Raw genomic sequence first — 20869 nt, forward strand, 5'->3', positions numbered from 1 at the left:
GGATCAGATAATCACCAGCAATCCCGCTCCCGAAACTCCTGGCAAACTGACTTTACAAGGAGAATGTAGTACTAAATGGGAGTAATTTTAGCGTATTTGGCGCCATACCAATATTAAAGTGATTTCAATTCCTTTGTGCTATACTTTGTCTTTATATGGTCTTTTTAACCTTCCCTCATCTATGTAATCTACGTCTGAAAAAGTAAAGGGTTTGTATAGCTACCTATAGAGACTGTTCTCCTTAGTTCATGCAATGCCAGCTAAAAATTTCTACTTTTATTATTTTACATTTAAAGAGAACCTGTCATGCCGACCCCAGGACCTGACAGGTGAGAACATTGTCCGGTGCTCTTCTCTTTAGCTCTATGTGGTGCTGCATAGAGTGTAAAGGAGTATTTTATCTCAGCTTATCCTATGGATAGGAGACAACAAGTAGTGTTGAGCGAGCATTAGTCAAGCATTGGGGTGTTCAATCAAGCTTAAGGCCCAACGTGCACCTTGTGGTGTGTGGGTAAAGGTGGTCATACACCTTCAATTATTGATGGCCAATCAATCAATTGGCTGTCAGTTATATCTCCGCTTGAAGTACCTTTTGCATTTTTTGTTTAATTTTTTGAAAATTTTGTGTAAATGAAATATATGAAAATTAGAACAAAAAATGCAATAGGTTTCTGCAACACACATTAGAACATTAGCGGTATGCTAGCAATTGCAATTTCTATTGTGTCTTGCAAAAAACAAGGGAAAACAAGGGAAGAAATCACAAGGGTGAATCAAGCATCCTATGCTCTTCCGAGCAGGGGGTCACCTGGTTAAATGCTTGAGTCTTTCATTGATTTTAATTGAATTTGTTCTTTGAGTTGAGAACTTAAGTAATAAAAAATAAATGTTTGTGCTCGCTTAAATCTAATAAAAAGCTGATTCAGAAGGTCAGACCACTGGAACCCCACAATCCCCAGAATAGGGACTTAATTGTTCTGTTCTCTATGGAGAAGTGGAAGTGTTTGGTGGTCCCTAGAGGATGAATGACGCTTAGGCCCCAGTAACCTCAAAGATAGCACATTCCTTTCATTCTGGGACGATTGTGACCCTGTTTTCAGGATTGGTGGGGGTTAGATTGTTATTTATTATGCACTGAAGTAGGAATACCCCTTTCATTTCCAATGGCACAGAGATTGCTGCTTGCTGCATCCTACCATCCATCCTGGCTTTATTGAGGAAGCTTAAGGAAGAAATCCTTCACTCAAACCTGAGCACATAGAGCTGAAAAGAATGTTTTCACAGTATAAAGATATACTGACAAAAACATATGGAAACCATAGTCTGTGCAGATATTGTCGTTGGTGAGTTTCAGACATAGGTATGCAGTGCTTCAAGGCAACAAAGCCGACTATTGACCCGCCATTCTACTAACAGGGCAAATAATAAAAGGAAAAATGGATGAGCTTCAGAATGAAATGTATGCCTATAGAAGGACCGGCTTGAATGAATGATCGCAAGATTGGTTGTCAGATCACTTCCAGTAAAGTGAAAGTAAATAATCACCGATCGACTGGCTATATCATCGATCAGCATTCATTACAGGAAGAAAATCTAACCATGAAAAAGAACCTTTAAATAGCCATCCACAAGGCCCTTATACAGGCTCGGACAACTACTCATGGAGATCCACCTGCCTGATACCGGGAGAATGTCAAGAAACCGCTATACCCATAGATAGTCAACCAATTCCACTGTAAAAGGGGATTCAGCCAACTCTAATGTGTTACGAGCACCTTAAGGTCAAAACTCTTCTTTCCAGTTCTTGGGAGTTAATGAATAGTAATTAGTCCGGATGGTATCAGAGTATTGCAGCTCTCATCTGTCACGCTCGGTCGCACTATTCCGATAATCATCTGCAGAATCACCTCGTTAGTTAATTCCTAACTGGAGTCTAAGCAGGAGAATCGTTCCCAGTAAATTTCCTTTTGATAAGATTATGAGCGGCACGAGCGCCATCGTCAATTCCATCAAGTGCCTGGGTTTAAGCTTCACTTCAACAAGCCGGAGTTCCGCCTGCAGCTTTTGTTTTGGTGATTTCTGAAAGATTGGAACTGCGAGCATCAAATAACGCGGAGGCAGGCGGCACTACACGCCTCGTAAAGGTAATTAAATCTCACTCCTTGGATGGGGATACTTCTGCTAATGAACAGCGACAATTAACTACTCTCGAAATGTTACTTTCATATACCTGTTACCTATACGGTAGGTAATGGAGGCAATTATCTATGCTTTCATAGGAAACGAAGATGCACAAAAATGTTTTCATGTGATCTGAACGGTCATGTGACCAAAGAGACAGAAGAAAAGTCAAATCTGGTAAACTAAATATAGTAAACTAAACTTTAGCCATCAGTGCCAGAAGGCTGCTGCCAAAGCAAATAAAATCATACAAAGCATCAAGAGAGGCAGAAATTAGGCAATCCACAAGCCTACCAGGGCAACTAAATATAAAAACATGGAGCCGAAAGCCTGCACTCTGTATAGTGTGTATCAGCTATGCCATGCTATGATACTGCAACTTATTGTAGTGAATGGGAGGTGAGCTGTAGTGACCCGGCACAATCACTACACAGTGAACCATGCCAACTGCTTTGGACACAGACAGTGCATAGCACAGATCCAGCTGTGGCTATTCCCTTCCACCATTTCCTGCGTTTTGTCTTGCTGTGTCCGTTACTAAAGACAGAATCCTCCTAACAGCAGACAGTAAACAGCAGAGTGCATAGAAGAGAGATACCTAGTGGCATTGCAAGAGCCCAGGCAACTCCAGTACTTGTTATATTTATCACTGCCCAATGGCTCGCTTGTGTACTTCATTTGACTGACAGCCAATAGATGGACTTTTCTGTGCTCTTGCCACGTTGGGGAATGTCTCTTTTGGAACTCAATTGCATGATATAAAAAAGGTTTATATCTTATCATTAGAGAAAACTATTGCAATATGTTGATATGTCTGGAGTCCTGGAGACTAGCTCTGTCTAGTCATGTGCTTATTTAAACTAGAGATGAGTGAATAGTGAAATATTCAATGATTTCAAATTCGATTGGAATAGCCCCCGATATTTGTATATTCAAATGAATATCGAATCCCATTAAAGTCTATGTTAGAAAAATACTTGGGACCTGGAAATCAATATTCGACCACTAGGAGGTCACCAAGTGCACAATGGCACCTCAGGAAATGATGCCAACACCTCTGGAATGCATATAGGACAGCAGGGGAAGCATGCCTGGGTGCATCTAACACTAGTAATGAGCAAACATCCCAATTTTCCCAAGTGTACGCCAAAAACTCGCGAACAAATTATGAACATTAAGTAGAAGCATGCGTTTTGGTCTAGCAGTACGCACTTGCGTACGTATCAGGTCATGTGCAGTGTAAAATACGAAATAACTACAAATCAGTTAACAAGATAACAAGCTCTTATCCCACACTCACAGTATACAGCCGTATACCGGATATATAATTGGCTTTACAACAATAAATTTAAAGGGCTCTTCAACGCCTTTACAGGATGCAGACTGCGCAAATCAGTAGTAGAAAGATAAGAGGTATTATCCAACACTCACTATATACAGTCGTCTACTGGATATATAATTGTTTTTTAAAATAATAAAATTAAAGAGCTGGTCAATTCCTTAACAGAACGCAGACTGCACAAATAAGTAGTAGCAAGATAACAGGCTTTATCTCACACTTATAGTATACAGCCGTATACACAGTAGATGTCTGAACACACTGCCTGTCTCATAACAGCTTCTAAATATATGTTTTTTATACTTTAAGCCCTTATGAGGGCTTTTGGGGTCCCTTCCTACCTAACCTCACCTCAAAGCTTTCTCTCCCTGGTATACAGCCTGTCCCTCTCTAGCTCCAACCAGCAAGTGACACAAATCTGAAATCCCCTATTCTTATATTCAGGAGGTGACATAGTTTAGCCAGCCAATCACAGTTAGAGGTTTTTTTTTTAAAAAAAGTCCTGCCTATTTCTAGTGTCTGTCCCTCCCCTGTCCCCTGCATGTTTATTGGCTGGAAAAAAACGCCAGGGGACGTGGAAGGGCGAATCCAATTTTTACTGCGCTGGCGTTCGAATATTCAAACGCATTCGAATAGCTCGAATAGCATACTATGCGATCGAATAGCTATTCAATTGAATAGTATTCGCTCATAACTAATTTACACCACTGTTCTCCTGTTGACAGTTCCACTTTAAGCTCATTCAAACTAGTTTGATTGGACTGCAATACCAGGCACAGCCACTGGACCAATGTGGTGCTGTTTATGCAAACAGGCTGAGCCATTGTCTAATCTTATGGTCCATTTACACAGACAGATTTATCTGACAGATTTCGGAAGCCAAAGTCAGGAATGGACTTGAAAAGACAGGAAATCTCAGTCTTTCCTTTATGACCTGTTCTCCGTTTATAGTCTGTTCCTGGCTTTGGCTTCAAAAATCTGTCAGATATATCTCTCTGTGTAAACGCACCATTATATACTCTATTTTAGTAGTAGTCATTATACGTAAATGATCAATAATCTTATCTATTTGATCCAAATCTTTCCAGACCCAGTTATGGCTAATGCAGGGATTTTTATTATTATTAATATTATTAGATATATTTTTTACAAAATCTCTGATGTTCTGATCATTTTCTGGATGTGTATTCCATATGGGTGGGGGTGTAGGGATTTTAGTACAGTATGTAAATTTAGCGATACTCGAGGGAAATCAGTGCGACCATTGGGAGAGCATGCACGCTCCATGCAGATATTGCTCTGGTCGGCTGAGACTCATAGCCCCATCAGTAAAACCTTGTAACTGCTGAGCAGGTCCGTCTTCTACTCCTTACTCTCTTTAGCAGAGTGAATCTTGTGTTTCTTAATTCTTATTTAATTAAAATGAGCAATGTGAAGTATAACTAATAATTCATGTTCAGCATCCCGCTGAAGCTATATTTTATTCAGCATAACCATACAACTACAGCTAATTTCCTCATAAAGCATATGTCCTTAAGGTGCCCATAAATTTTCAATAGCCGATGGCCAAATGCTAGTTGTTCCTCCGATTTCCCCCTACACATACACACTCGGCCAAGCGTACATGTACATGTATGTCCAATGGAGAGATAGCTACAGCCAGAGCTTGAGAAGCTAGAGATGTTTGGTGCCCTGAGGTGGGTAAGGGAATCATGAACATTCTAGAGGTATAGGGCAACAAAGATGTTAATTTATGCAACCATGAGGGTCTAAGGCAAAGAAGTGATTAATGACTGCATCCCTGGTGGTCTGGGGAAGTAAAGGAATTAACATACTCATCCCTGGTGCTCTCGAGCAGTGAAGAAAGCAATATATTCACTCCTGGTGGTCTAGGCCAGAAAAGACAATAATAAATGCATCCCTGATGTATGTATCCATCCCTGGTGGCCTAGAGAAGCAAAGGCAGTAATTTATGCTTCCCTATTGGTCTACAGCATTAAAGGAGACAGAGTGTGCATCTCTGATGGTCTGGGGAAGTAAAGGCAGTAATGTATGTATCCCTGTTGGTCTAAAGCAGTAAAGGCAGTACTGTATGGATCCCTGGTGATCAAGGGCAGTGGAGGTATGAATGTACACATTGCTCGTGATCTAAGGCATTGAAAGCAGTAATGTATGCATCCCTGGTGGCCAAGGGCAGTGAAGGCAGTAATGTATGCATCCCTGGTGGTCTAGGGCAGTGAAGGCAGTAATGTATGCATCCCTAGTGGCCTAGGGCAGTGAAGGCAGTAATGTATGCATCCCTGGTGGCCTAGGGCAGTGAAGGCAGTAATGTATGCATCCCTGGTGGTCTAGGGCAGTGAAGGCAGTAATGTATGCATCCCTGGTGGTCTAGGGCAGTGAAGGCAGTAATGTATGCATCCCTGGTGGCCAAGGGCAGTGAAGGCAGTAATGTATGCATCCCTGGTGGTCTAGGGCAGTGAAGGCAGTAATGTATGCATCCCTAGTGGCCTAGGACAGTGAAGGCAGTAATGTATGCATCCCTGGTGGCCTAGGGCAGTGAAGGCAGTAATGTATGCATCCCTGGTGGTCTAGGGCAGTGAAGGCAGTAATGTATGCATCCCTGGTGGTCTAGGGCAGTGAAGGCAGTAATGTATGCATCCCTGGTGGTCTAGGGCAGTGAAGGCAGTAATGTATTCATCCCTGGTGGTCTAGGGCAGTGAAGACAGTAATGTATGCATCCCTGGTGGTCTAGGGCAGTGAAGGCAGTAATGTATGCATCCCTGGTGGTCTAGGGCAGTGAAGGCAGTAATGTATGCATCCCTGGTGGTCTAGGGCAGTGAAGGCAGTAATGTATGCATCCTTGGTGGCCTAGGACAGTGAAGGCAGTAATGTATGCATCCCTGGTAGTCTAGGGCAGTGAAGGCAGTAATGTATGCATCCCTGGTAGTCTAGGGCAGTGAAGGCAGTAATGTATGCATCCCTGGTGGTCTAGGGAAGTAAAAGCAGTAATATATGCATCCCTGGTGGTCTAGGGAAGTAAAAGCAGTAATATATGCATCCCTGGTGGTCTAGGGCAGTGAAGGCAGTAATGTATGCATCCCTGGTGGTCTAGGAAAGTAAAAGCAGTAATGTATGCATCCCTGGTGGTCTAGGGTAGTGAAGGCAGTAATGTAGAGATGTAGCCTGTGTAAACTTGATCACAATGAAGCGTTTAACCCGATGTTGTAATAAACTTAACATACCTTCCTGATACAATTGTAGCGTCTGGGATCATGTTAATCATGACATCTGTATGCATCCCTGGTGGTCTAGAGCAAGTAAGGGATCATTATTAGTTTTATGCTATAGTGTTTTAAGGTAGAGAAGGCATAACTGCAAAGAACCCTAGTCTTCTAGATTAGGGGATGTGTCTGGTCAGTATCTCTGTAGCAAGAAGCTGGATACTGATCATTCCATTGTCTGTTCCTGCCCCCCACTGATCTCAGAGCAGAATACAGACAATTCTCTCTATGATTGGGCAGAGTACTACATGGGATCTCTGCCCAATCTCTAAGGGGAATGTGCATGGATACTGTGCAAGACCTTATTATTATATAACAGTTATTAGTTTTACCGAGCACAATGACTATTTCTATAGTTTCATACCGTTAGGCTGCATTCACACGTTACATTATTGTGGATCCGTGACCACAGACAATTTTAGGAGCCATTGAATCCTATGAATCTATTTAGACGATCCGTTGCGGGAAAAAATAGGACATGTCATAACTCGGACATGATCACAGCACGGGTAAGCCAATAGAAGTCTTTGGGATGCACGTTTTTCATGGACGTCACAGTGACATCTGTGATGTCCGTGAAAAACGCAGATCAAATCATAACAAATTCATTGAACTTTACATAGTGTGCTATAGTGAATTGGGATGTAAGCACACCCCAAAGCTCCCGCACACCAATTCAAAAGAAATGAAGTTCATCCGGCCGGAATGGACTTTACTGACACTGGCTGTTCTGAGACACAGCCGTGTCATAGAACGGCCGTAGTCTTAAGTTGTCTTTGGGCGGACGACGGAATCCACCCAAGCATAGAATGGAGTCTATGGGATGGACAGAGAGCCAAGCGGGAGCGCAGGGGGACGAGCAACGGAATCCACGCAGAGTTATCTGTGACATTTACTCCTTGTGCATATCCCCTAAATTGCACAGATCACAGAGTAAAAATAGCAGACCTTTCTGCGGACTGGGAAAGACAGCATATGAATAAGGCCTTAAAGGGGTTATTTCCATCTTCTAGGTGATGGCATATAGTTATGGTATGTTGTTACAGCAGCACAGAGAAGCTCAGCATTAAATGAGTTCTGCAGGTCCCACTATTCTCAGGACCAATGGGGGTCCAGAGGTTGGTCCTCCATTATTTATACAGTAACAATATACCTTAGCTTCATAAGATGGGAACACACTGACAATGTATGCGTCACCTCCCCTTTCTCATAGTTGTTAGCCGCTCTCCCTTGTCCATGCATTTGGTTTTATAGTAAATATATTTTGCACTTTTTTTTGCGTTTCTGGTCCTTTTACACCATCCCCAGTAGGATGCGACTAAACAGTTTAATTGACTCTCCATCCTGCAGCCCGGTGTGGTTGGCACAATGCCTTGTAATGGTACAGTCTATTTTACACAGCTTAAAAATAACACTTTGGAGAAAAAAAAAAAAAAACATCAAAAGAACTTGCAGCTATTGTGCCTTTGGAAATTACGCTCACATTATTTCACCACTGGAAGGAATGCTCCTTAAAGGAAAATTACCAACGTATTAATAACCTATGAAATCATACTAAAGAAATCACACAGGCAAGAACTGTGCGCCCGCCTCTTACTGTGAATATGGCCACCCAGTGCCATTTGTATATGTATAAATAAGCATTTTGTACTGAGGCTTATGTATAGAGGTATTATTATATTGGGATTATTAGAGCACAGTATGCTGGTAAGGGACTGTACTGTGGGTGGTATTGCTATGTGCAGACTTTTATTTACTTTTTTATTTTATTGCATAAGGGGCATTAGCAGGGTAAGGATCCGCCCCCTCCCATAATCCCCTGACTACAGTCTGCTTATTGCATTCTAACCGGCCGCCTCACACATGGGTTTGTTTTGGAAGCGGAAGTCACTTTCTCTATGTAACATTACAAGAGTATTATAGACTTACATAAAGTGACTACAAGTCCATGTGTGAAGCAGCTGGTAACACTGCAGTGCACCAGGACTAGAGCCATAGGTAAAGGGTAGCTTCCCATATAGCGCAGAGGATTTCACACTGCACGTTCCACAGTAAAATCCGCTGCAATCCTGTGTCCTGTCATTTTGAATAGGATTACATATGTAAAGCACCGCCCCCCCTTAACCATCGGCCCGGTGAATACTTTACTGGCCTGCGCTCTGGCCTCCTCCTGCGGCTCCCAGCATCCTGATGTCCCGCTCAGCCAATCAGCACACTGTCCTGCCGCATGCAATGATTGGCTGAGCGGGAGATTAGAGAGCCGGGAGCCACAGGAGGAGGCCGGAGCGCAGGGCGGTAAAGAATTCACCGGGCCGCAGCGGTTAAAGCGGCACTATCAGCAGGTGAACCTGCTGATATGCCCCAGGAGCCCACTACTTTCTCAATGCACGGCTGTTAATAATTCTTTTCTTCTCTTCAGCATTTCTTCTATATGCCCTAATTGCCCCTATGGTAATCCGGGGCTTAGGAGCATTTGGGGTATTGCCCGTCCGCCCGAAGCACCCGCTCGTCCCTCCCCTCTCCTGCCCACTATGCATATTTATATATGAATAGTGGGCAGCATGGGAGGGGGCGGGCTTGGGGGGCCGAGGTGGGGTGCTCCAGGCTGACAGGCGACGCCACAAATGTTCCTAAGCCCCAGATTAGCATAGTAGCAATTAGGGCATATAGAAGAAATTAATTATTAATAGCCATGCACTTAGAAGGTAAAGAACTTCTGGGGCATATCCGCAGGTTCACTGGGCAGAACCTGCAGATAGTGTCGCTTTAAGGGGGATGACGCTTTACATACTCGCAGCAGGATTTATTCAAAATGACAATGATCACTCAGCATTTAAACCTTAGTGGCTTAAGAAGTTGGATGCATCCCTAGGGAGTCCAGAAAATATGAACAAAACCAGAGGCCTATGTGTTATCTATGTTTTTTAGGACTCCTTAGGGCTGCATCAAACTTCTTCAAATGCCGGCCGATCCTACTCAAGCATTAGCACGCTTGACGTGTTGGCACTGTACTGTATGGCATCATTTACACCATGAAAAAGGTGCCAACAGAAGTTTGGGTGCAGGGCCCTTATTCATGGAACAATTAACTCTCTATAGCCCCACCTTGTCCCTAAACTGTATGCCGCCCCCAACTGGTAACACCCAGGTGGCTATTTACTCTAGTAACTCAACACAGAGTTATAAGGGAAAAGGGATAAGGGAAAAGAGTATTTGGTGAAATACAAGAACTTACTAAAACAGATAGGGGTGGACACAGGTTCTCTTTAATTCTTATAGGGACCCTGTGACATTGAATCTACAAACTGACTTGTGATAGAGCCGGGGGAGTTACATTGATATACAGTATACACTCCTCAATATTAAAACTGCGACACAATGAAGGAAAAGTCATGAAATTATGGAAATCACAGGATTACCAGACATGTTAATTATATGCAAATATTGCATTGCCATCAATGAGGGCACTTAGGCATGCAAATTATTAAAGGGATTATCTGATGATGAAACCTATTTTCAGCGGTCTAATGAAACAACATGTACTGGTAAATAAAGTTATTTTTACTACCTTCTTGCGGTCTTTCACGCTTTTCTACTGCTTCTGATGCAAACTATCTGCCCAACTTCCTGTCTGGTGTACATTTTGTGATGCACTTCCTGTTCTCGTGTACTGGACACTCACTCAGCTCACTCTATCTCCCTCATGACTATAACCCTTCTCACATAGTGGGAGGGGGATAAAGTGAGCTGAATTCCCAGCTAGAGTGTCCAGTACACAGGAATTCTGTTAAAGGATGTACATCAGACAGGAAGTTGGGCAAACTGTTTCCATCAAAAGCTGTAAGAAAGCATTATGGAGCCCAAGAAGGTAGTAAAGATAAAGAGACCTTATTTACCATTACATGTTCATGAAGTGGAGACAAGAGTCGTATTGTCTCTGGAAGAAAGTGGCCATGTTTTTGTAATGCTGGATAATCCCTTTAAGGTTGTTCTCCTTCATTCAAAGATGGCAGCCAGTTTACAGTATATATCCGGGGGGTGGGGTGGGGGGCCGTCACACTAAGGCTTGTGTCAGTACTCATAGTATCACGTAGCTTCACTGTGATATGTAAAATAAAAAAATAAAAAAAAGTTTTCAGCTTTTGACCTATTGCAAAATTTACAGGCATGGTGATGCAAGATGATGATGCAAAACACACAAATACTGAGCATGATATAAACAGGAGTAAATGTTGGGAACTAGGGACTAGGGACAAATCTAGACAACAGAAACAGCAACCAAAAAGCCTAGATTCATATTACAAGGGAGAATACGTCAAGAATATCCTGCAAGTACCAGCCTCCCTGAAGAAGCCGCGTGTGCGAAACACATCTGAGGGTGAGAGTTGCTAAATGGCAGGAGCACAGTAATAGTTTCTGTGTCAGTATTAGGTTATAGCTGATTTTTGGCATGGGGAAAGTACAATGTTGAACTGCATGGGTTACGGTTTCAATGTATATGGTCGCTGTTATATTATTTTATTATATTATTATATATATTATATTATTATATTATTATATTTATTCATTTGATGTTTTGCCCCAGATTAAAACCAAGGTGTTAGCATACACCGACTCTTGCATTCTATTAATCAGGTTAATCGTGGATTAGTCGATCAGGATTTATCGTGAGATTTATTACTCTCCACCACACAGTGTTTTTTTTTTTGTTTGTTTTGTTTTATTGTCTATTGTGATTAAGTTTTTTTAGGGTCCCATATACAATAAGTTAAGAAATATGTAAATTAGACTCCTGATCATGGTTTTCTGTATGTTAAGGCCATCTTCACACAATGTAGTAATTTTGTCAACAACAAACGTTGGTAATTAAATCAATACATTTGAATTGATTTTAATGCAAAAATAATGAACATTTCTATTTTCTACAGCTGCAGATCTGCAGACAGAGGCCGTAGAAAATAGTTGCTCGTGCAATGTGAAGTACGGCTGCCAGGTGTACTTTACATTTTAAACATGCTTAAGTTTGCCTTCACCGCTACCGATCCAGTGCCATTCATCTCTATGAGAGCACAAACTCGCAGCGGGATTGAGTAAGTGAGGTATGTGAGTGAACCCCCCGGCAGATCGCCGCCGAGTGCATACATTACCTGCAGCTGCATGTGAGGCTCCAGGCTCCGGTCCGGCTCAGCTAATCAGTGCTGCCATGCACTGATTGGCTGAGCAGGACTGATGGGAGGCGGGAGCCTCACATGCAGCTGCAGCGACGAGCAGGTAATGTGTGCACTCAGCGGCGGGCTGCCGGGGTTCACTCCTGTCAATCTCGCTGCGAGTATGTGCTCTCATAGAGATGAATGGCACTGGATCCGCAGCAGATTTAGCTGAAATCCGGTGCGGATCCGGTACTTGTAAAGCACCCTAAAGAAGAAGTCCAGACATTTTTAAAATCTGGCACCTGGCAGGGGGGAATTTGATCAGGAGTAGGAACTTACCTCTCTCCATGTCCACAGTGAGTGGCGGGACTGGCCCCGGGAACTCCAGCACTGACATGTCATAGACCGGCTGATGGACTGTGGCAGCACGCCGCTCCAGTCACTGATCAAGAAGGGGGGGGGGTCCTGAGGCCGGACGCACCACTTGCTGCCAGATTTTAAAAACGGCTGGACTTCTCCTTTAATTGGATTGCGGGCACACCCAAAGGTGTCCGCAATTCAAATGGGAAAAAAAAAGTAATACAGCGGCCGTAGTTTGACGCTGACAGCGACTGTGGTAAACTATAGCTGCTGCATTACAGCGTGTGAACATAGCCTAATAGTAACCATTTAAAAATGGATCCATTAAACAGACTGCAAAAAAGCAATGTGAACCCAGCCTTGATTCAGATTTTGGGGACTTGTATTAATTGTTGAGTTGTGTAGGGACAACTAGTACCCTGCTCTGTACTCATGATGGGCAAGAAGACCACAAAGTCCACTTCAGATGGATTGCCATGGTTTGGCTAATGTGAGATAGCTTTCTTCCTCTTAAAAAGTACTCTTATGTATGGTAACCAATGTCTCTTGTAAGCCACATCAGTGTTCATGGTGTTAGCTGCCCTGACATCCAAAGTCCCCTCCCACTCAAACATTAGGTCGGGGATTTATGAAGACCGGCGTACAAGTATGCCGGTCTTATATTTAGCTCTGCCCCCTTTTTTGTGGCATTATTCACTAAGAGGCGTTCTTAGAGAATCCGGCCAGACGCCCGAAACTGCGCCCGGCGTACCAAATCTACACCTACTTCCAGCAGGTGTAGATTTGCGGCATGATTTGTGCCTGCGAGCTGGCGTAAATCATTATAAATGAGGCGCGGGAGAAGGCCATGCCTCCTCCTCGCTTCATCACGCCCCCGCAAGCCCTGCCAGCCCGCCCATCGGGAGAAACTGCACCTTCTCCCTGGTGTACGCCTCTGGCGTACTGTTCATAAATCCCCCCTTGGTCTTCCTGCCAGCCCTTCTAATCCTTCATTCTTCATTAAACCTATGTCACCAATTGACTATGTTCAGGGCACTGAAGTCAATGGGGCTCATAAAAATATCTTCACAGAACATACTGGGGTCCATGCCTGTATACTTTGAAATAGCTGCTGCTCTAAAAAAGGTCCAGAATTGGACCACTCCCTCCCATATTCCCGATAGTAGTGAGCAGGTAGTGTGGACCTGGCCTTAGGGTCCTATTCCACAGGCCGAGGGCCTGATCAACGATGTAAACGAGCGACGATCTGCTAGATCGCCGCTCGTTTACTGGGCCTATTCCACGGCCCGATGATCGTTGAGCGAGGGCTGCAAGGACATCGTTACCGATCTCCTTGGAGCCCTTGCAGCATCATACATTACCTGTCCAGGCTTCTTCTCCGCGCTGTCTTCATCCCCGAGTCCCGCGCGCTCTATCTTCAGAATGGCCGGTCAGCTGACAGGTCACACTCAGCCAATCACAGGCCGCGGCAGTCCCGGCCTGTGATTGGCTGAGTGCTCTGTCAGCTGACTGGCCATTCTGAAGATAGAGCGAGCGGGACCTGGGGATGAAGACAGAGCGAAGAAGAAGCCTGGACAGGTAATGTATTCTGCTGCTGCTTGTCAAATCATCGGTCGCCCGCCGCGCGCTGCTATTCAACCGTAGCGATGCACGGTGGGGGAACGATGATTTTAGATCTGGCCCTAAATGAACGATCAGCCGATGACACGATCATCGGCTGATCGTTCTCTCTATTTCACCGAACGATAATCTGCCGAATCAGGCCAAATGGGGCCGATCCGGCCAATTATCGTTACTGTGGAATAGGGCCCTTAGAGGGGTTCTCCAATAAAAAATGAAACATGGGATATAAAGGAACAAAAAACACATAAAAAATCTGGTCTAGATCTCCGGCGGTTTTCTCAATGAGGTGGTCTTTTATGAGGTTACTCTGTACATGGTTGGATCAAGAATTGTTTTGTGGTCACATCTTGTACCTAGAGAACCCACCCCGTTTCAGTATTTCTATCTGTAGACTGTATGTTGTGGCCAGTCCTCCCATTGACTTGTTTATGCAGTAATGGAAATCTCCTTTCTACAGTCCTATAAGGGAGCGAAGGAGTTGGCAGAAATCTGTAGCAGAGCGGGGAATGATTCCAAGATACTGCAATGAATATAACAATTAGCACAAATGCATGACTGCGTAGCTTGCAGATGCATGGGCTGACGCAGAGCTGACCTTTCCAACCTACCGAATGGCTTCTAGAAGTCTGCCAGCCTCGCCCCTGCCACCGCACACAAAATGCATCGGCCAAGCAAGACCAAGTTCCCACAATGCTTTGCAAGAGATTGTTTAAATACTTGGCAAGAGGCAAGGGAGTGGAGCTGGCACAGAGTGGTGGGTAATGTAGCTGGGCAGTGTCAGGCTGCAGTGCACCCTGTGGGCTTCTGCTCTGTGCAGCAGTATAAGCCATTCATCTCTCCCTGATGGCAGCTCTGCCTCCTGCCAGATCTGACCCGTCGCTGGTGCCCCATAGTTCTGCTTCCTTCACTCTCGTCTATGTCAGCAGGAGCGTGAACCAGCCTTGTTTAAGTGAATAGGCTCAAATTAATCTGTGTGAAGTCTTGGATGTAAAGCTGAGAGGAAACAAGACCTCACTCAAGACACTGATACCATTAAAGTGCTACATCGAAGGGAAGCTCCACCTTTGCAGTTATTATAGAGAAGGGTCTCCATATCATCTATCAGTCCAGATGATGAATCTAGGTCAACCAAATGTCATGTTCCTGTAGGGTGGGTGTCCACAATGTCAGAAGGTTAAGAGCAGCACCTGCACCTACATAGTCACACGGGCGTAACTACCACTGTAGCAGCCATAGCGGCTGCTATGGGTCCCACCAAATCAGGGGGCCCAACTCTACAATACATTGGGCCTCCTGAGCTGTCATCATCCTACCGAGTATATGCATTCTATGGGTGATACTATGTAATGGGGGGTAGGATAGATGTCTATCTTTGGGGACACTATGTACGGGAGGGATATGAGGTGCCTACCAAGGGGGACACTAGGGAAGATGTCTACTATATGGGACACTATCTACTGGGAGGATACCAGGGGAGATGTCTACCATATGCTATCTACTGAGCAGATTGTTAACAAACAGGGGGATTACCTACAGTCGGATGGGGGAGCGGAGGGGGGGGGCTCAATCAAAAGTTTGCTTTAGGGCCCAGCCCTTTCTGGTCACGCCCCTGAAGTCACAGCTGTCCAGATCTATACGTTTGATATGGGTGTCCTAAGCAAAGGGGCCTACAAAGTCTAAGGCTGGGTTCAAACTAGTGCTGTCTCTTCTGTTGTTTAAAGAGCAGAACAAATGTGCTGGTGAATATGTTGCACATGGACACCTACAAAGCCCATTGGGCTTATTGACTTTAATGTAGTCCATTGGGTTTCCCTTATGGTCTCGGCCATTTTGCTGGACAAAATAGTGCAACATGCTCCACTATTTTGTCCTGTATTTTAATAGAATCTGAAATCATATCCAATGCAGGTGTGAACCCAGCCTGAGAGCCCACATCTGGCATGCCTACTATTACTTCTAGTGCATCATAGAGCTGGTGTAGTGGCATCACTATTATTCCTAATGTGGTGGTGCATTGGCCATATTTACTGTACCAACCTATTGGTCCACACAGTATGTATCTACAGTATGTTACATTTACACTCCTACCGAGCAATCTAAGAATAAAACAATGTTTTTACATAGGAAACAATGTAAATGTGTTTAATTGATTCCAGCATCCACCAGTAGACGCATATTGTAATCTAAAAGTAGATAAAACACACAACATGATCGCTGGCACTTTTACACAGACCGATTATTAGCCGAATGAGTATTTCTAGCAATGCTTGTTGCCAAAATGTGGCACATGTAAATGGAATCTAAGGATCCCTATTACACGGGCCATTTATTAGTAATCCTCGGAATCTTCATTTACCCAATGATCAGCCTTAGTAAAAGAGCCAGCAATCAGACGATCTGATTGGATCTTTTGTGTGGCCATATAAATTATCCTTATTAGTTGCACATATAACAGGCGATATGCGGCTGACAACAATGCATTCAAATGGCCACACAAATGATCCTGCAATTGTTTGTGCAGCCCAGTCTTGTAAAGGCTTGGGAAAAAAAAGCTAAACTTTGCAGAGGTGTGTGTTAGGATATTCTACAGCAGTAAAGCTATATAGTATGGTGTTCTGCAACAGCTGAGGTGTATATTATGGTGTTCTGCAGCAGCTGACATGTGTATTATAATGTTCTTCAGCAGCTGAGATGTATATTAGGATATTCTTCAGCAGCTAAGGTGTATTTAGATGTTCTGCATGAGCTGTGGTGTGTATTATGATGTTCTGCAGCAGCTGAGGTGTGTATTATAATGTTCCCCAACGGCTGAAGTGTATTTAGATGTTCTGCAGCAGCTGAGGTATGTATTATGATGTTCTGCAGCAGCTGGGGTGTGTATTATAGTTCTTTGCAGCAGATGTGGTATTATGAAACACAGGGCCATTCTGCCATTAGGCGAAATTAGTTTATTGCAGATTTTATGGAGTGGCCATAAATGATACTGTTTGCTACACACCACTGACTTCATTGACCCCATGACCTGCAAAAGATAGCTGAAGCTGTGGGGTACCAGAATTTTGGCCTGTTAAACTGAATCCTTATAGAAGCTCCAGGCTTAGATGTTATTAAATCCTCAGAACGTAAAATAGTTAAGGTATGTATTTTCCGCCTATTAGACGGCCCGATCATAAACTATAAATACCGTTTACTGAGCAATTACATGGGCCAACTATCAGGCAGCAAGGGCTGCAAGGACATTAAGGGGCGTAACTACCACTGTAGCAGCCATAGCAGCTGCTATGGGGCCCACAACATCAGGGGGCCTCATTGCCTGCTCCTGCAATACGCCGAGCCGCCTGAGCTGTCATCATTTGGAGCACCAGGTAGTCAAGTAGGACTCCAGGCTTCTGCAAATGTCTCTATAACTGCAAGTACTCCTGACTACCACTTGCAGTTCTGACTTGGCAGCTTAGTGGTCAGGCGGGAAGGGGGGGGGGGGGCAATCAAAAGTTTGCTATGGGGCCCAGCTAATTTTAGTAACGCCCCTGAACATTGTTAGTGATTCATCCATGAAGTCCTTCCCTTTGGTATAATAATAATAAATTATTATTATTATTATTATTATTATTATTATTATTATTATTATTATTTCATGGGTAAAATAATAACAGCACAGCATGACCACACCTTACAACCACATAGTGACTGGATAATACCAAACAATAAAGCCTATATGTAGTCTCTGCAAAGAGGTAGACCAGCATACCAGGTAAACCAGCATACCAGTTCTACCAGTTCATTGCTTTACAGACAGTATAAGTGATTACAGTGCAGCTACATCCAGTGACTCACAGATGACTTTTTTCTTCTCCATCCTCCCCAGACCAACATAAAGTCTTCTTCCAGCCACAAATCATGCGTCCAGATTCTGCTAATATCTCAGGGTCCTCACCAGAGTTGGGCGAATTAAACTTCCCGAACCAAAATTTGTTGCAAACTTTCCAAAAAGTTTGTTAGAACCGGGCCAAAATGATGTGCATACATATTATTTTACAGTACAGAAATTACTTACTGTAAAAACCCAGTTGCAAGGGTTTATCCACCATTCCTTGTGGCCAGCAAATCGCCTCCTGTCCTTTCACTTTGTTTGTCAGCTGTCCACTGCTGTCAATCCTTCTCCTTGGTGAAGTTAACCCTGTAAAGCACCTGTCATGTTACATTAGGTGGCCTAACCTTTCCTAAAACCATGTCTGGCAGCAAAATAAATGTCATTGTGCTAGTGATCCACCGTCTACTGCGTTTTTCTGCTACAGCATCCACCATCAACTGGCTGTTCTAGGCCCTATTGGGTTAAATAGAGTGCTGCCACTGCTTCCACCATCAACTGGTTGTTCTGGGACCTACTGGGTCAAATCTAGTGCTGCCACTGCTTTCACCATCAACTGGTTGTTCTGGGACCTACTGGGTCAAATCGAGTGCTGCCACTGCTTCCACCATCAACTGGTTGTTCTGGGACCTACTGGGTCAAATCGAGTGCTGCCACTGCTTCCACCATCAACTGGTTTTTCTAGGTCCTACTGGGTCAAATAGAGTGCTGCCACTGCTTCCACCATCAACTGGTTTTTCTAGGTCCTACTGGGTCAAATAGAGTGCTGCCACTGCTTCCTCCATCAACTGGTTTTTCTAGGTCCTACTGGGTCAAATAGAGTGCTTCCACTGCTTCCACCATCAACTGGTTTTTCTAGGTCCTACTGGGTCAAATAGAGTGCTGCCACTGCTTCCACCATCAACTGGTTTTTCTAGGTCCTACTGGGTCAAAGAGAGTGCTGCCACAGCTTCCACCATCAACTGTTTTTTCTAGGTCCTACTGGGTCAAAGAGAGTGCTGCTACTGCTTCCACTGTGAATTTTCTTTCCTAGGCCCAGTCACTTACACTGTGGCTAATGCTGCCAAACCTGTTAGAGGGCAAGAACGGCCTAAATAAATGTTACACCTGTCTGTCCGGTACAATGAGGCCACTCAGACCGCTGCTACCACTATGCAGCCTGTTATTTGGCTGTTGTCGTCATCTACTGTGTGTTTTGTCATCTCTGGGGTCACTCAGACTGCTGCCGCTGCTGACAGCTTCATCGCTGTGACATGTGTCAGATGTTGTCAATGTTGATGCCTGGGTTGAGGATTGAAATTTTTCACTCTTCACGCTGTTTTTCATTGTAAAAGCCTCTGCTGCTTCCTGCAGCAAGACTCAGTAAGGGTACGTTCACACGGTTATTAACAATACGCTTTTATGGCATGTTTTTATGGGGGGGGGGGTTTGCGCAGTTTCGCCGAAGAGGCACTTTTTAATGGAGCAAGGAGAAACCCTCCAAAGAGGTGACGTATTTTTTTTTTTTTCAGTGCAGATTTAAAACTTGCATTATTGCTGCTTCTCCCATTGAAATCAATGGGTCTTTAAAAAGCGCCTTTTTGCTGCAAATAAACATGCGTTTTTTAGGCAGAATTCACGGCAAACATGGCCCTTCAGTCCCACTATTGTAGATGCAGTTGTTTAGCTGTTTTAGTGCAGTTAATTCATTAGTCCGGACAAACCCAAACTTTGCAAAGTTGGGCGAACCTGGTGAACCAAACTTTGGAAAAGCTTTCTCATCTTAAGTTCTTACTTTTACATTACTATTACCTGAACAGCAAAAGTGGGTAGGTAACTCCCCTCCATTAAAGGGGTACTCCGGCAATAAAAATGGTTTCAGAGAGGTATGGACATTTGTAATTTACTTCTATTTAGAAATCTCCAGTCTTCCAGTGCTTATTAACTGCTGTATGTCCTGCAGGAAATGGTGTTTCCTTCCTATTCTTACACAGTGCTCTCTGCTGCCATCTCTGTCCATATCAGGAACTGTCCAGAGTGGGAAAAGTTTTTTTTATGGGGATTTGCTACTGCTCTGGACAGTTCCTGTGTCAGACAGAGGTGGCAGCAGAGAGCACTGTGTCAGACAATAATACAAAATAATACACCATTTTCTGCAGTACTGGAAGAAGTAATTTACCAATCTATATAATATTCTGGAACCAGATGATTTGCAAAAAATAAATAAAATAAATTGCATGAGTATCCCTTTAAAGCATTACTGTAATTTTTTAAGTCAATAACACCTTAGGTATATAGGTGCCCTATTTTAGGTAGGTAGACTCTCCAATAGGTTGTTCCCACAGTAGGTAAATAGGTGTCCCTGTAGTTAGGTTGATCATCTTCCTGGCCCTAAAATAAAGGTTATATGTCATGGTTAACACCATAAAAATAATAAAAAATTATAAACACATCATTGTGAGTATTCTAATTACCATATTATAAGTATTTTCATTAGCATTGCCATTTTTAACATTTATACCCCCAGGTCTGTAGGGATATAAAATCTTATGGCTTTCATAAGGTGGAAATGAAACAATAAAAAATATCAGCAAGAATAGTCCACATGTGTAAGTGTTAAATAGCGTCGCTGTCATATAACCACAAGCCCACACATCCTGCCTACAGTTACAGATTTTCGGGCAGATTGTGGTCACTTGTTTTGCACATTGATTTGCTCAGGTTCATTATCCCCTGGATGTTACCAAGATGGAAAAAAATGTGTTTTAGAAAAACAAGCAAAAAGGCTTAGGTGTGTTCACAGGGGCAAAAATGGCCGAAACAAGCATCAAAAGCAGAATACTCAGAATGCACAAAAATAGTGACGTCACCTTTAGAGAAATTTCTGCAACTGTCTTATTCAACTGAATGTGACATGCATGCTACATTCACTTGTATAGAACAGGTTCCAATCACATGTACTGAACAAGCTCCATTAACATGTATAGACCAGGCTCCAATCACATGTACTGGACAAGCTCCAATCACATATAGAACAGGCTCCAATCACATGTACTGAACAAGCTCTATCAACATGTATAGAATATGC

At 43.5% G+C, this 20869-nt stretch overlaps 1 protein-coding gene across 5 annotated transcripts in view; it reads left to right on the top strand.

Moving 5' to 3' along the window:
• The first annotated feature begins 11027 nt into the window (after positions 1 to 11027).
• CADM3 (cell adhesion molecule 3) overlaps positions 11028 to 20869 on the top strand; it is a 304853-nt gene continuing 295011 nt past the window's right edge. For 3 of the 5 annotated variants that reach the window (XM_069949912.1, XM_069949915.1, XM_069949916.1), the window contains exon 1: positions 11029 to 11219. The gene's annotated coding sequence lies outside the window, so the exon portion shown is untranslated. Of the gene's footprint in view, positions 11220 to 20869 lie in introns of all 5 variants that reach the window. The other 2 variants (XM_069949914.1, XM_069949913.1) reach the window with 2 other exon arrangements.

This window comes from Dendropsophus ebraccatus, chromosome 13 (genome assembly GCF_027789765.1).
Source record: "Dendropsophus ebraccatus isolate aDenEbr1 chromosome 13, aDenEbr1.pat, whole genome shotgun sequence".
Taxonomy (NCBI): Eukaryota; Metazoa; Chordata; class Amphibia; order Anura; family Hylidae; genus Dendropsophus; species Dendropsophus ebraccatus.